Source organism: Pezoporus wallicus, unplaced genomic scaffold (assembly GCF_028554395.1).
Source record: "Pezoporus wallicus isolate ANWC-B61680 ecotype Strahan unplaced genomic scaffold, APGP_CSIRO_Pwel_v1 contig_593, whole genome shotgun sequence".
NCBI classification, from domain to species: Eukaryota; Metazoa; Chordata; class Aves; order Psittaciformes; family Psittacidae; genus Pezoporus; species Pezoporus wallicus.
The window spans coordinates 1,394,263-1,409,514 of NW_026642342.1; the positions used below are offsets into that span (position 1 = coordinate 1,394,263).

The 15,252-nt window shown below is 45.5% G+C and overlaps 1 long non-coding RNA gene across 2 annotated transcripts in view; it reads right to left on the reverse strand.

Annotated features, from left to right (window-relative positions):
* Positions 1 to 2,734: 2,734 nt before the first annotated feature.
* LOC130609809 (uncharacterized) overlaps positions 2,735 to 15,252 on the reverse strand; it is a 157,757-nt gene continuing 145,239 nt past the window's right edge. Inside the window, exons 2-4 of one of the 2 annotated variants that reach the window (XR_008974877.1) lie at positions 10,763 to 10,857; positions 4,888 to 4,928; positions 2,735 to 2,828 (exon numbers count right to left, since the gene is read on the reverse strand). This is a non-coding gene — a long non-coding RNA (uncharacterized LOC130609809). Of the gene's footprint in view, positions 2,829 to 4,887; positions 4,929 to 8,142; positions 8,442 to 10,762; positions 10,858 to 15,252 lie in introns of those variants that run through there. The other variant, XR_008974876.1, reaches the window with a different exon arrangement.

Here is a 15,252-nt window from a genome sequence, read left to right on the forward strand (position 1 = left end):
CCAGGGTTGCACAATGCTATCCATCTTGCTCACCACGGGTAATCGGGTGCTTTTGTTCAGGCACCAGTTCATATATGAGCTCCTTGTACCATTTACTTCTATTAGGAGCCATAACCTATGCTTATCTGGTGCGATAGTCTCTTCCACTGTCTTGTGTGCCTAAAAATCCAAATGCAGTGCTGTGTTTGCTGTAGCTCAGGCTATTTAGTCTGCTTCTGAGCCCACCCTGCTCCCAGCTGTGTAAGCAAATTATACCAGTCCTACTCCTTGCCCTGCCACCTTCCCAACCCAGCTCCCTTGGTCCCCACTCCATCCACATGCTTCCTGAGCTCCCATTAATCCAACTCCAGTAACACCCTTCTTGGGTGACTCCTTTTCACCCTTTTACACCTTTTATTCAGTGGCAAATTCACATGTTGTGTTATACAGAGATTAATTTTGCAGTCTGACTCTCCTAGTGGCTCTGCTTCTCCCCCCAGTCTGACCAATTCACCCAGTGGCTGGCTGTACCTGACCTGCAAGTTCCCAGCACACTCCCGTAAGATGGTGCTTTTGGTCCCTCTTTTGGTGGCACAGGGAGGAGGAGATGCCTTCTCAGGCATGTGTCATTGCCACACACAGAATAAAGATGAGAAACAGTGGATCCTTGGCCAACGTAAATCAATATGGAACTCCCATCACCAGTGGAATTAAGCTTACTACCAGCCGGGGAGTAACCCAAAATGCTGTTCATTGGAGCAAAAGAAATTTCTGCAGTAATTAGATCTGGAGCATGATTACCCAAAGGGAAACAAAAAACAAATGCGAGTGACAGATATTTCCAGGATAACTGCAGTTATTAGTGCTTTTCTCTACCAGTGACAGACACAAGGGATTAGTATTGCCTGAAAAAGTCTGGTTTACTGTGGGAAAAAATGAGGGCTGGAAATGGAGCAAGTAGAAGTCCATATGCTACTCGGTGTGCTTGTAAGGTCCTGGGAGAATAGCTTTAGCCAAAACAACAAAAGGCAAATATGTGAGGCATATGTGAGAAGAAACATGAACCTGTTGCTTGTAAGTTTCCAGTTAAAAATAAAGTTTGCTCTGAATTAGTGACCTTACTTGTGAGTGCCCTGGCACTGCTTAGCACACGGGGTGAGTCCTGGACTACAGAGCTGGGGCTTGGGGTAAGCGTTTTCAATTTAAATGCCTTTTCCTACTGCCTTGTGTTATTTGGGTAGTAGCATGAAATACCAGCCCTCCCACTCATACCTGCACCAGCAGATCTTGGCACGAAGGAGGTGTCCATCACCTCTGTGCAGCTGGTACGGCAGTGCCAAGCTGCTGCAGAGACCTTCTGTCTACAGCACAGCACTGCAAGAGATCTGGTGCTTCCCAGTAAAGTAACAGTAGAAAAAGCATGAGCTGGCCCACGTCCTTGCTGCACAGCTTGGGCAAGCAACCACGAGCTCCAAGTGTGACTAAGCATGGCTGAGAGCTGCATGTAGGCTGGTAAGGGCATGGGAATAGCACGGGCTAATCCACCCTACGGTTTGCTTTTGGGTGTGTGCACTTGTAAATGCCAACTCTGCTCTGAGAGCATCACTCAGCACGTCTGGCTTCCATGAACCATATGTGCTCACTCAAAACCATCAAATTCTTCTTTTAATAAAAAGATTGCAAGCAAGTAAGGCTAAAAAAAAACCAGCACTAAAATAAGAGCAAGGTTGAGGGTTTTTTTCTTTTAAATATAAGAAGTGCTGACATCCAGGGAGTAACAAGATTGATTTCTAGCACAGTTGTTTGTCAATAGGCACAATTTAGATCAGAAAGTTTGTTTTCTGGCATTTGCTGCGGTCTGTATTCCCTGTGGGTGCTGGAAACAGCCTGGCAGAGGCTCCACCAACCCATGGCCCCATCTCTGCCTGCTGCTAGATGATTCAGGGAAAGCTCAAGACCTTCATAGCAGGCAGCTGTATGATAACTTGTCCACATTGAGCTGAAATTTTAGCTAAAAATCAGATATTTAATAGAGCATCCAAAACACATGGCACCATCAGGGCTCCTAAGCATAATCAGTCATCTTACCTGATGAAAAGCCACTTATGTTTTCATCTCCCCTATAGATTTGACACAATGGGCAGCTCTGCAGCTGGGGTGCATACATGTGGTTCTGCTGAGTCAGGTCTTATGTTTAAAGCATACTGAAAGCCTATCTGCCCTCATGGCAGGGGTTTGGAACTAGATGGTCTTTAAGGTTCCTTCCAACCCAAACCATTCTGTGATTCTATGATGATTCTATGATCTGTCCTTTGGGTGGCAAACTGTAAAGCATCCCACCAGTACTGGGGAGGAGAACACCCATCACCTGGCTGCTTAGGTGACAATCAGGTGTGGGAAGCTACTGGGGAGGTTGGAATTGCCATGGCTCTGGGAAGCATCAGCATTTCAGATGCGGCCTTCCCCCATACCAGTAACCATCACCAGACAGCCCCACCTACTACAAATACCTCATTCCACAGGATGTCTGGTGTATTCCAGCTTTCGAGGCATTTAAGGATGATTTGGCCTTTTTTACAATAAAATCCAAGTCTGACATGAATTAACTTTTGATGCCGAGACTCTGGTTCTCCACAGGACACCTAGCCTGAAAATATGGGAAAGGAAGATAGTATCTGTGATTACCCACCTGGCACCTGTGTCAACTTTCACAAGAACTCATGGATGAGATAATGCTTTTTTAAGAATGTTACTTACCTCTTCTCTCTACTTCAAATGGGTCTTGAAACGTCCCTTCAGATACCAGGCAAATGCTAAAGCCTGGGCTGAAAGCAAAGTGCAGCCTCCTCCTACAAGACATATTCAGTTAGAAGCCAAGCATCTTATAAGCAATAGTCAGAAAATGACATAAACACCAACACCACAATGCTGAGAAGAGCAGCAAGAAAAACTTCTTCTTCCCAAATCTGAGAACTACTTTTGTTTATGGGTGGAAAAATCCTCCTCTAGTTGTTACCTAGCAGAATATTTCAATAAACACAGGACTGCCTCTGTCTCTCCTTTAGAAAACGGTGACTTTTCTATTTGACCTGAAAACTGAAAGTCTTTGGCCAAAAGATAACAAAACACAGAGGATGGTGGGTGCAGACTGTTGGGACTCCAATTTGGTATGGCTCTTCTTTGTCTAAAGCCAATTCCTACCCCACCACCACCAATCCCACAACCTCCAAACCCTCTATGATTCCATAGCTCAATATTCTGATGAAGAAAACTCAGATAGCTGGAAAGATGCAGCCCAGGTAGGAGCTCCTGGATCTTTTCCTATGGGAAAGCCAGATATTTATTTAGAAACTGGACTGAATCACTACAGACGCAGGGGAATGTCAGAATATTCCACAAGTAGGAAGAGGAAGGAATACAATTGTCTCTGCAGTCTGTATATAGTGAATAACCCACAACCTGGGCAAAGCAGAAGTTGTAATACAGCCAGTCAAAGCAAAGCACTGCTAAATCTGTGTTTACAGAGGGGAATAGCACTTTGTGCCTTGGTCAAATCATCTTCAAGCAGACAGTGTAAACCGAGCACTGATACATCAGGTAGCAAAAAAAAACATAACACAATACTCGAGAAATATAAGGAAGGATAGTGAGAACCGGGCAGATGTGTCATTCCCTGAATATGGTCACCTGGAAACAAAGCATCTTGACTGAAGTAGTCAATATGCTAGGAGAGACTGGTGTTGCTGGTGCCAATCTCCTTCTGAAACACAAGGGAACCACAACATGGAATTTAGGCTTAAAACCTCAATATTGAATGGCTGAAATTAGATGAATGAGCCCCTTCCCACATGCTGTGTGAATGATTTGCAGCAGAACAGAGGGATATGACGAATTAAAGTCTTTGCAAATTCCCGCTTGAAACCATCCAAGAACTGCTTTCCAGCAGAGACACATTCTGGGGAGGATAGAACTAAATTTTGCTGCATATAGACTTGTACAGTCCTGCCAGTTCCCATTATAATGCCTTTATTTATTGTCTCTTAAACACAAATGTGAGATAACTTCAATAGGCAAAGAAGTAGTTTTGCTCAGTTGGCCAAGACTGCCACTTTTAAAAATACTTTAGAAGACACTTAAATTAGGGGGGAAAATGCAGAAAGTTCTCTAAAAAGGGACAGAATAAATTTAGAAATCAGCTTCAGAAGTGGCTGGATTCTGAAAATGTCTACAACTAAAAATAGAGGGGAAACAGATGAATTTTTTTCACCCCTCTTAATTATATTCTCTCTAGTGTTTCACTCCTCACATTGGGGTCTTTTCTAAGTGTACATCCAGCCTACGAGCCTGTGCATGGTAAACACTTTTGCTGTTATTCTTGACTAACTGACAGCCCTGGGAGCCATCCAAGCACAACCACAACAAACTCTAGTAAGCCAAAAGCGAGCATCAATACCAAAATGCCTCAGAGCTGGCTCGGAGCAATGTCATGCCCAAATTCATTCCTGCTTGTGGGACTGTCACCTGTATAAGGTCCCTGAGCCACAGAGATTCTGGGAGTTTCTTGGATAGGATCTGGAAGGAGGAAAGCCCTAGTTCCAGTGTCTGTCTCTGCTGAAAGCATATTTTGGGGTGTGTAAACTGTAAAACTGGCTCATCGCTAACCACATCTGCCTTTTTGCACCATTGTGCCATCTGTTTGTTGATGGCACTTTACAGCTCTAATGCAGATGAACCCTGCTGCAGCACCATGACCCAAACCAGAGTCTCTGGGTGAAAGCAGGGGAGGCATTTTTTGACCCTTTGACTTTAGTGATAAGGGTGACAATGACAAGAGCATCAGGGATCTCAGCACACCCTGGCTGTTTCCCAGCAGCTTAGCTTGTGGAAAGGTTTCTGCTTTAGACTTACCAGCTGCTTGGCATTTGGGAGTACTCCAGCGTCAATCAAAGCTGGACGAATTAATGCAGAAAAAAAAAGAGAATCTGTGATGAATTCATCCTTCACTGTGGCATTAGCACAACCCTAACCCTGCCCCTCTCCTCCTCATCAGCAATGAAAAATGCATCCTCTCTGCCAACAATTACCTGTTCCGGCTCACCCCTCTGAACGCCGGCCCTGCTGTAAATGCTGTGCCCACAGCAGTGATGGATAAGCCCTGGCTCGGCCCTGCCACACAGCCATCTGCCATCCCAGCTCCCTCCCTGCGCCCCACCAATTGACACTCTCGTTCCTTTGCTGCGGATCAAGGGCAAGCAGGGAAAAGAAATGGCAGTGGTAAAAGGCGCCTGGAAAAGTGTGAATTAGCCCACAGAAAAGAAGAGATGAATGAAAAGGCATAGGGCACGGGAAAAAGGGAAGGTGAAAAAATGGAAGGAGATGCAGGCAGGGACTACCATGCCTGTGTCTATAACCCTCACTGCTGGGAGCAGTCATGTTCCCCCCTATGCTTAATTAGGCTCTTGATGGCATGTTTGCTTGCTCTTGGCAAGCCCTCAGTGCCCGGATGAGAATGCTCTTGAGCTCTCCCTAGCTGACAAGCCGCTCATCACCCACCGTGATCTACAAGGCACAGCAGAACAGGGCACTGGATTAAATTATTCAAATGGCAGCTGTCAAGAGCAAAATTAAACAGTGAGATGCTGAGCAGTTAAAAACTCCTTTAGGGGCAGGGTGACCAAAGCAGAAAGCATCTTGGTAGCATCTCCATTTCTTTTATGTTTCATTGTTCTACAGGATGCAGCAAGGTGTTTGAGGTTGGGAAGCTTTACATGGAGATGTTTGGGAAGTCTTTGGAAACCTCCCTCCATCCTTAAGGAGAGAGAGATGCAAGCCTCTGAGAAACCACTGCTTTGCTGACAGAACTTTTCCAGGCTGGGTGGATTACTTCCACCACCAGAGCAAGCTGAGAGGGACCTGGCTGTCCAAAACCCCTCCCAGCCCATTATCTTTCAGGTTTATCATGTATTTCAGACCTTCAGTCTGGGAAACTCTGCTTTCAAGCAGAATCACTTTGGATGGTAGTTGGTTATTTTCACTAAAAGCTCTGGATTAAATTTATAATAGTAATAAATGCATTTTGGTTCATGGGTTTGATCCCAGATTTACCCCGAGCTGCTCAGGTGAGAGGAATCTTTATGTTTGAGCTGAAATCCTTCTTCCATCAAGATTTATACAGAAAAAGCATACAGCAGGGGAGAGGCTGGCACTTCTAAAGATGTTCTGAAAACACTCACACAAGCAGGAAAATGTCCCACAAGAATTATTCCCTCAGTGCCAGCCATGCCAAAACCCAGGACACTGTCCTTGCCCATCTGTCAGCTCTGCTTCTGATACTGAACAAATCACATTTATGGTTGTCATAGATTTAGAGAAAGCTGCACAAGGGCCATAATATGGTGAGCCCCGTTAAAATGAGAGATAAACCATTCTCTGTTTCAAGGCGCGCTATAAACACCAACATGCCTCTCAGGGAAGCTGGAGAAGAGGCACAGCAGTATCTTGCTTGCAATTGTCCGTCTGGATGAGACCACGTACCAGCTACCAGCAGCAATGATAAGAATCTCTTGAGACAGGTGGGGAGAATAAAAGCAATAAAATGTTTCCTCAACATGAAGCTTTCTCCAGCATTAATACAATAAGAATTACTTGAGAGGACCCCAGTTAGTCCTTTCTGGGGGTGGGAAGAGCTGGGTTTACTCTGTCCCTTCTACTTCAAAAGTGAATTTGACAATAATGCTATAGAGAAGGCTTTCAAAGGCACATTTGGCCCCTGCAGAAGTCAGGACAAGTAGTGATGCATTAGGGATCAGGATTTTTTTCATTCCAAAAGCATATTTTGGAAAAACACATTTTTCTCCAAGTTTCAAAGGTTTTGAGTCTTTTTATCTAGAAAAGATGTGTGTTGTCTGGTAGACAAAAGTTTGGGAGTCAAAGAAAAAATGGTGGCAACAAAGAGAAAAATTACATTTCCCTTTACTCTGTTTTTTAGAGCTTCCTAATTTTGCAAGCCACCTTAACACTTGTAAGCTAAAATATTATTTTTAAAATAGAGAAACAGTCTCCTTCCTTCCTTCTCTTCCCCCAGTCCTCCTCTCACACTTTTTTCTCTAATAGAAAGGGACGAATTTGACGTTTTGGGATATATTCCTTGCAGGAACTGTAGAAATGCCACCTGCTACCTGCGTGCTAGCTTTGATCACAAATCAACAGCACCCAGTACTGTACAGGATCTCTTGATATTTTAATGGGAAAAAATGGCTGGCCACTAATAGCAATACATCCTGAATTGCACAGCCTACGGTTTTCTGTAAATGCCAAACACTACCTTGCTATTTATAATTCTTAATTGCACCTCCTTAATTACAAGAAGCAAAATAATTCATTATATTCAGTTAAAAGACCTCTAAAACCTTGCACTTCAGGCTTGGCTCTCTTGCAAGTGCAGAATTATCATTGGGAAGAGCATTTAGCAGCTCTGTGCCCAAACTCCTCTTCATCCATGCCAATGGTAGGAGACTTGCTCAATCCCCACCTACTGGTACCATGTACTGTTGATGAACCAACTGAGCATGAGTAGCTCAAGCCTTCTGCTGAGCCCAGCTGCCAAAAGCCGAGCTGGAGAACACAAGTACTGCTGACCAGAACTGGAGGGCTGCAGGGTCTCTTAACACTGGTTCCAGAAGTCCTGCTGTCACTAGTGGGATATTGGGATAAATGCTCACATTTCTCAGCTGAACTCCCAGAAAAGTCTTAATTTGGCGAAAAGAGTCTAAGGGACCTTGCATCAGCCTCTACAATCTGAAAGTGGAGATCCTTCCTCCTCTCGGCCCTTGGATAACCAGGCACCTCCTGACTTGCCATGAAGGACAGGAAGGCACTCCTAAAAATTTCTAAAGCACTGTCCTACAAGGCTCCCTCACATCCTCTTCCTTCAGGCATTGCTGCAGACCAGTGTCCACAGACACAGGCAAAAAACCCACCCAACCTAGTGCCAAGAAGGATACTAGTATCAGTCAATGTGACAGTGGGGGAAACAAAGATACCTGTATTTCCAGGAGCTTCTTTTGTAATTATTATATCAGCCACCATGGCCAAGTTAAGTTGAGGGACTCACTTAACTTGTGTATTACAGAGCTTAAAACACCAGGTTAAGATCCACACACTGGCTGGCTGCTTTCCTGTCAAAAAAACAGAGACCAAATGGTTGGGTACTCCCCTAAGTCTCATACCAGGTAATATAGCCACCTGCAACACCCCTGAGTGAGTTGGGAAGCCTCTCTCCATTGGTGAATTCCCCTTGCCATAGGCTACAGTTCCTATGCTTTTAATGGGTTATAAAACTGAACCTGCACTGAAATAAGACATGTTTGCACTGTTTTTCTTGAGAAGACAAGTGACCACAACCTTTCTGCTCAGTGCTGCATGGCTGGAAGAAAATTATGTTCAGCTTCCAAGGGTTCAAACTAGGGGAGGAAAGAAAAGAAATATATATAATTAATTGGATAATGCTAGTTTGAGCCCAGGCCTTAAACTTACGAAACACAAATACATCCTCTATAAGGAGCCCTGTTTGAAAGCAGAGACATTGACCAGCATGTGCAAGTGGGGCAGAGCTTCCTAGGGCTGCAGCATCCTGTCTGAAAGGGTGCTTCCAGACAGTAGATCTACTACAGCATCTTTTCACCGTCTGTTACCTCACTTCTCTGAGGACCAGGATATGGCAAGAAGCCCTGAATATAGCTCTCAGTGCTGAGGGTTCTTCTGACATTGGGAGACGAGCATCTTGACCGTCTTTGGGCCAAGCTGTATTATAAACAGCACTAGAGCTACTCACAAGTCTTCAAAGTTTCCACATGATTATGTGAGCAAATATTTGGACTGGAAGTGCTGTTAGTCATTATTTGCAGTTCATTTTCTCTTATTTGTTCTCTGTCTTTTAAATAATAAAAAAGAGAAAGCCAAGATGACAGCTCACAGTGTTCACAGAAACAACACCTGGTTTTTTGAGCAAATGCCTCGCATGCAGCCAGCCAGCCTCTGCAGCTCCCTGGGAAATGCTGCAGCAGGGGCAGCCTGTGCCAGGCAGGAATTGGCCTCTTGTTCACAGCCACACTGCTGGGTACCACAACTGCTGCAGCAATAACAGGCCCTGAGCATCCACTGTAAAAATCCCTGCTCCTGGACTGGCTGTGCTCCTGCACAGACCTTTCCTGGATTTGGTATTCTGGGGCCAGTTCCCTGTTTCCAGGCTTCCCTGGATTTGGAGGTTTCACTGCTTCACTGCTATTTGGAACCTAATTTGGAGGCCTGATCTTAGCAACAGCTGTTAGTCAAGCTCAGGGTTTAGCACCATTAATCACATCAGAAGGCAGAGGTGTTACCAACAGCAGGAAATACTGCAGCTGGTGGCAGGTGTCTGCAGATACAGCCCCCAAACATGTCCACCAAGGAAGAGTTTACACCTACCCATGTAAGTGTAAGGCTCCCTGGGCACAGAGGCACAAGAGGAGCTATACAGTAGTAGAAGAGCTCCATGGTAATGCTGGCATCAAAACTTACTCAGGCATCTTTGTATCAAAAAAACCCACCTTTCCAAAACACCTACAAATTATATTTCCAGCAGCCTATTTCTCTGTGTCTCCAGTACCTTATGCCTCCAACTTTGTTGAAAGCAATACGTACCAAGTGCTGGAAGAAGCACTGGGCAACAGCTAGAGGTGAGCCAGCACTTCAGTACAGACAAGCTGAAAACAAAGTGTGGTATTCTTCCTTTTGGCACACTCATGGCTTAGCAAATGCAGGGAGCCAGGACCCAGAGCCTGGATCTGGTACCTTCTGCATTAGGGTCATTTCTGTCTATCCTAACACCTTGCTTCCCAGACATGAATGGATGAAGTGGCTTCTTTCAAAAGGAAGTCTTGTTTACCCCGGAAAATGTGGACAGAACATGTCAGTTTAACTTAAACTCTCTGGAAGCATTTTGATTTCAACAGAACATCTCCCCAGAAGGCAGAAACATCTTGGGGCGGATATTTCTGCTCTGACACCCGTTCCCTCAGGTCTGAGTCCACAGGGGAGACCAGCAATATACAGAACCACAGCAAAACACTCTCAAACCACATTCAAGCCCTTCCATCTCCAGTGAGATATTTTTGGCTTTACATGGTCACTTGTAGAGTAGAAAGGATCTTGTTTCTGTGGAGAGCATATACTTATTACAAGCGTTTGTGCTGAGAACAAATAGGCCTTTCCGTGGGAATGACTTCAAATATCCTTGCTGGGAAGGAAAAGAGAAAAATCCCAAACTGGGAGAAATACTTGGCCCAACAGAAATAAAGTTAATGTAATATGGCAATATCCCAACCAGCTTCTGTTTAGCAGATAGTCTCTCCTCTGACTCATGTATTGATGTGGCTATTAATAATGCACTGTTATAAAAATCCATCCTTGTAGGAGGAAGGATGCTGTCAAGACTCAAGCAATTCCTTGTTTTCAGTGAAATATGGGTAACATTTGTGTTGTGTTTTCAATTCCTCTTTTCAGGTTATTTTCCATTTCCACTTTAATAATAATCTTTATGCCTAAAAAAAGCATCTCACTTTTACAGTTGGGATGACCTTTTATATTACGTGTGGATTAGCACGGAACAGCAACTTGTTCAGTTTAGAGCTGACAGTAAGTACTGCTGCTTTTACCTCTGTCACTTTTATCAGTTTAAGTTGTTCTCTGTTACTACAAGTTTGCTCATGGGGAAACTGAGGCAGACAGCAAGAAAGCCACTTACTTGGCATTGTCAGCATGGTAGGGTCTAGGAGCAAGGCTAAGGATGCTGTGCTGGTTAGGGGATGCTATCTTCCTTGGAAACACAACCCAGGAGTCCTGAAAAATGTAATTCATTTAATCATTAGCATTTCTTTGAGATTTTCTCCCCTTTCTTACCCCAAAATAGTGAAAATTGTCTCTCTGAAGAGGGGCTTCTCTTTCATATAGAGAATCATTGCAGTGTTACAAAAACGCCTGTTTCTTCAAAAAGCCATGGCTTGTAATTAATGGTCTTTGGTACAGCACCAACAGGCCATTTTTAATTGAGGTTTCAGGCTCAGTCCAGCTGGGGATATTTCCTGTTCAAGCTGCCATAAGTAACCCTCTTAATTTTGTACTTTCTGGGAGCATTTGAATCCAGTAAGGACTACAGCATCAAGTACCACTTGATTTTAATATTAATAGCAGCTTTTTCTGATTCTGGAATTATCTGGCTTAGTTTAGGAAATATATTCTCCATGGCAAAGTCCTCATTCCTTGTTTTACAATGGACTCCTGGAATATTTCAGTATTCCTGTTTCCTTGCACTGCCTTCTCCAAGAGCCCATGCTAATATTTGCTAAAATACTATAGGAACTACTTAGCAATTTCAAGCAGGATGTTTTTCTTGGCCCAATAGAGTAAGTGTCCAGATGCTTTCTCCAAAAGAAGTCAAAGTGGTGCCATATTAAATGCTTAAATCTTTTAAAGAATAATTACTCCCTTCACCCAGCACACCTATCAGGGCTGATAGAAACGGGGATAAATGCAAGCTCAGCATTACAGCTGCAATCCTACTCAGGCCATTGCTTCTCAGAAATCAACCTATATGCACTCAAAGAGATCAGATTTTCTTGCTGCAGGGTTCAGGGCTATCCTTGAAATAATTTATACCTGCAGAAAGCTAGTAAGTCCTCCATGCTGCAGCCAAATGGTGGAGAACAATCAGATAACCGAACCACCACACTGGAGGCACCTTGGCGTGATAAGCCAAGGGAAGAAACAGCAGCGCTGCTCCCAAGAGTTCAAAAATCTTCAGTCAAATCAGGCAAGCAGGAAGAGCAGCTTAAAAACTGAGAAGATATTAAAATAATCACTGAATCCTTCTTGGTCATTTTTCTCCTCCTTTTTTTGGGTGCAGTGGGGTTCTGGAGAATGCACATCCCAAATTACAGTTCGATTGTAAGCCCTCTCTATCATGTGACCCGGAAGAAGAATGATTTTAAATGGGGCCCTGAGCAGCAACAAGCCTTTGAGCAAATTAAACGTGAAATAGTTCATGCAGTAGCCCTGGACCAGTCCAGACCGGGCCAGATGTAAAAAATGTACTGTACACTGCAGCTGGGGAGAACGGTCCTACCTGGAGCCTCTGGCAGAAAGCTCCAGGGGAGACTCGAGGTCGACCCCTCGGCTTTTGGAGTCGGGGATACAAAGGATCTGAGGCCAGCTATACCCCAACTGAGAAAGAGATACTGGCAGCGTATGAAGGGGTTCAAGCTGCTTCGGAAGTGATTGGCACTGAAGCACAGCTCCTCCTGGCACCTCGGCTGCCCATGTTGGGCTGGATGTTCAAAGGCAGGGTCTCCTCTACACATCATGCAACTGATGCTACATGGAGTAAATGGGCTGCACTAATTACACAACGAACTCGAATAGGAAATCTCAGTCGTCCAGGCATTCTAGAAGTCATCATGGACTGGCCAGAGGGCAAAGATTTCGGAATGTCACCAGAGGAGGAGGTGGTGCGTGCTGAAGAGGCCCCACCATATAATGAACTGTTAGAAAGTGAAAAGCAGTATGCCTTGTTTACTGATGGCTCTTGCCGTATTGTGGGAAAGCATCGGAGATGGAAGGCAGCTGTATGGAGTCCTGGACGACAAGTTGCAGAAACTGCTGACGGAGAGGGTGGATCGAGTCAGTTTGCCGAGGTGAAAGCCATCCAGCTGGCCCTGGACATTGCTGAACGAGAAAAGTGGCCAGTACTTTACCTCTATACTGACTCATGGATGGTGGCAAATGCCCTGTGGGGGTGGTTGAAGCAATGGAAGCAGAGCAACTGGCAAAGCAGAGGTAAACCCATCTGGGCTGCTGCACTGTGGAAAGATATTGCTGCCAGGGTGCAGAACCTGGTGGTGAAGGTACGTCATGTTGATGCCCATGTACCCAAGAGTCAGGCCACTGAGGAACACCAGAACAACCAACAAGTGGATAAAGCGGCTAAGATTGAAGTGGCTCAGATGGACTTAGATTGGCAATGTAAAGGTGAATTATTTTTGGCCCGGTGGGCCCATGACACTTCAGGCCATCAGGGCAGAGATGTAACATATAGATGGGCCCGTGATTGAGGGGTGGACTTAACAATGGACACTATTGCCCAGGTTATTCATGAGTGTGAAACATGCGCTGCAATTAAACAAGCCAAGCGGCTAAAGCCTCCTTGGTATGGAGGACGATGGTTGAAGTATAAATATGGGGAGGCCTGGCAGATTGACTATATCACACTGCCACCAACCCGCCAAGGCAAGCGCCATGTGCTTACCATGGTGGAAGCAACCACCGGGTGGCTGGAGACATACGCTGTGCCCCATGCCACTGCCCGGAACACTATCCTGGGCCTTGAGAAACAGATTTTGTGGCGACACGGCACCCCAGAGAGAATTGAGTCAGACAATGGGACTCATTTCCGGAATAACCTTATAGATATTTGGGCCAAAGAGCATGGCATTGAGTGGGTATATCACATCCCCTACCATGCACCAGCCTCTGGGAAAATCGAACGGTACAATGGGCTGTTAAAAACTACACTGAGAGCAACGGGTGGGGGAACTTTCAAGCATTGGGATACACATTTACCAAAGGCCACCTGGTTGGTCAACACCAGAGGATCTGCCAACAGGGCTGGCCCAGCCCTGTCAGAACTTTTACATATTGTAGAGGGGGACAAAGTTCCCGTGGTGCATATGAAGAATTTGCTGGGGAAGACAGTCTGGGTTGTTCCTGCTTCAGGTAAAGGCAAACCCACTTGTGGGATTGCTTTTGCTCAGGGACCTGGATATACTTGGTGGGTAATGCGGGAAGATGGGGAAGTCCGATGTATACCTCAAGGGGATTTGATTTTAGGGGAAAACAGCCAGTGAACTCAATTATATGCTGTTGCCTGCTGTGTAATACTTTTATAGCCCATCAGCTAGATGTCTCCAGGTCACCAGCGACTATCCCTGACTTCCTTCTAACCATCATCCTAACAGAGAATGAACTTTGATAGAACCAGATGAGTTCCGCAGTAAAGGAGCGACCAGCATCAGCAGGCAACGATCCAATACTGCACACAGCCTTTCCTGCCCTGAAAGATTGTTACAAGAGGTGGAACCTGACATCATGGACCGAATGGACTCAGCAGCATTATAGGGATTGGTCCATGCACTAAGAAAATGATTTTTTTTTGTCTTGGTCTGTGTGTATATGGATGTATGTATGTGGGAGAGCGATGGTGTATTGAAAATGTGGGATCTGAGCATGATGTGAATGGTATGGAATAAGGGGTGGATAACTTCCTGGGTTCAGCAGTGCTGTGTTTTGACTTCCAGCTTGGGAACAGTGCTGGTGATACCGATGTTTTCAGTTGTTGCTAAGTGATGTTTACCCTGACCAAGGACTTTGTGAGCCTCATGCTCTGCCAGGGAGAGGGGAAGCCAGGAGGAAGCAGAGACGGGGCGCCTGACCCAGGCTAGCCAAGGAGGTATTCGATACCACAGCACGTCATGCCCGGGGTGGGGAGTAACCGGGAGTTACCCGGAAGGACATGGGCTTCCGGGTGGGACTCGTTTCTTGGCCGGTGGTATCGTATTCTCTTCCCTTGTTATTTTCTCTTATCATTGTTGTTGTTGGTGGTAGCGGTGGTTATTTGTGTTGTACATTGGTTGCTGGACTGTTCTTGTCTCAACCCGTGGGAGTTGCACTCTTTTGATCCTCCTCCCCATCCCTCCAGAAGCTGGGAAGGGGAGAGCCCCGGGGGGGGGTGGCCTTGATTGTTCTCAGCCCGGCACCACTCACTGGGAGTGAGTGAACAAGATGTCTGGCTAGGGTTTAAACCATGATATGTCCAAAGAAGGAGATGCCAAAGAACAAGGGGGAAAGGAACCCACAGACAAGCATCAAGCTCTTCCTCATGCACGACCTAGCACCATCAGCGGGGTGGTCCTGCAGGTGGGAGCATGATGTGCACATTTGTGAGGTCTTTGTCTGCTCAGATTGCATCATCCCTTGGTCATCCTGGTGTGGCCAGCAGGGCTTGGAAAGGCAGGACCAGCTCGCATTGCTTCTCCTCTTCATCCATGGCACTCAGCTTTGGGCCATGAGCTGATCATCTGGGGACTGCAGGAGGACCAAGCCCTTGGTGCTCATGTCTTGCAGCCCTTAGAAAACCTCCTCTCTACTGGGGCAAACATTCCGTTATTAGAAGTGATCTCCATC